Source organism: Notothenia coriiceps, unplaced genomic scaffold, assembly GCF_000735185.1.
Source record: "Notothenia coriiceps isolate Sejong01 unplaced genomic scaffold, NC01 NC01_scaffold00012568, whole genome shotgun sequence".
Classification (NCBI taxonomy): Eukaryota; Metazoa; Chordata; class Actinopteri; order Perciformes; family Nototheniidae; genus Notothenia; species Notothenia coriiceps.
The window spans coordinates 1587187-1587843 of record NW_011345269.1 but is presented as its reverse complement, the minus strand read 5'-3'; the positions used below and the strand labels follow the sequence as shown (position 1 = coordinate 1587843).

At 42.5% G+C, this 657-nt stretch overlaps 1 protein-coding gene across 1 annotated transcript in view; it reads right to left on the bottom strand.

The window, feature by feature from the left end:
• Positions 1-657, bottom strand: part of LOC104947399 (serine/threonine-protein kinase 32C) — an 8383-nt gene that overhangs the window by 4631 nt on the left and 3095 nt on the right. The gene's annotated exons all lie outside the window — the stretch shown is intronic.

Below are 657 nucleotides of genomic sequence, written 5' to 3'. Positions count from 1 at the left end.
GTCGTCGTCGTCGTCGTCGTCGTACGTCGACACACACACACACACACACACACACACACACACACACACACACACACACACACACACACACACACACACACACACACACACACACACACACACACACACACACACACACACACACACACACACACACCTGACTTTAATAACACTGATGTCATGATGACAGTTTGTTGGGAGACGGCTGTTGTCATAAATACAGAGGATATCTCGCACAGGATTTATGAATTAAATGAAATTAAATGTATTTTATACACAAGGCAATTTTTTCAGGTGAAGACATTGAGGCTGGTATGCTATCCCACATTTCTGCAGACAGTAACAAGCACCAAAAGTAACCCAACCACAACCACTTGGAGTACAGATATCGCCTTCACAATTAAAACAATGCCTCCTTAAAGAAATGATAATGAAGGTTCTTCAAGAAAGATAAAGCAATAAAAAGACAAAAGACTAATCACCGTTATTCAGAAAGGTTTAAAAGGCCATAAAAGCAGAGTTTCTGTGTGACACTGGCCGTTTCTCAATGTTGAGTAAACCTGCTCCAGAGCCACTATTTCAAGTATACTACTTCATCGAGTGGCGCCGAAGGACTGTTTAAATGCCGAGCATTCGGCGGCACTCGATGACGTAGTA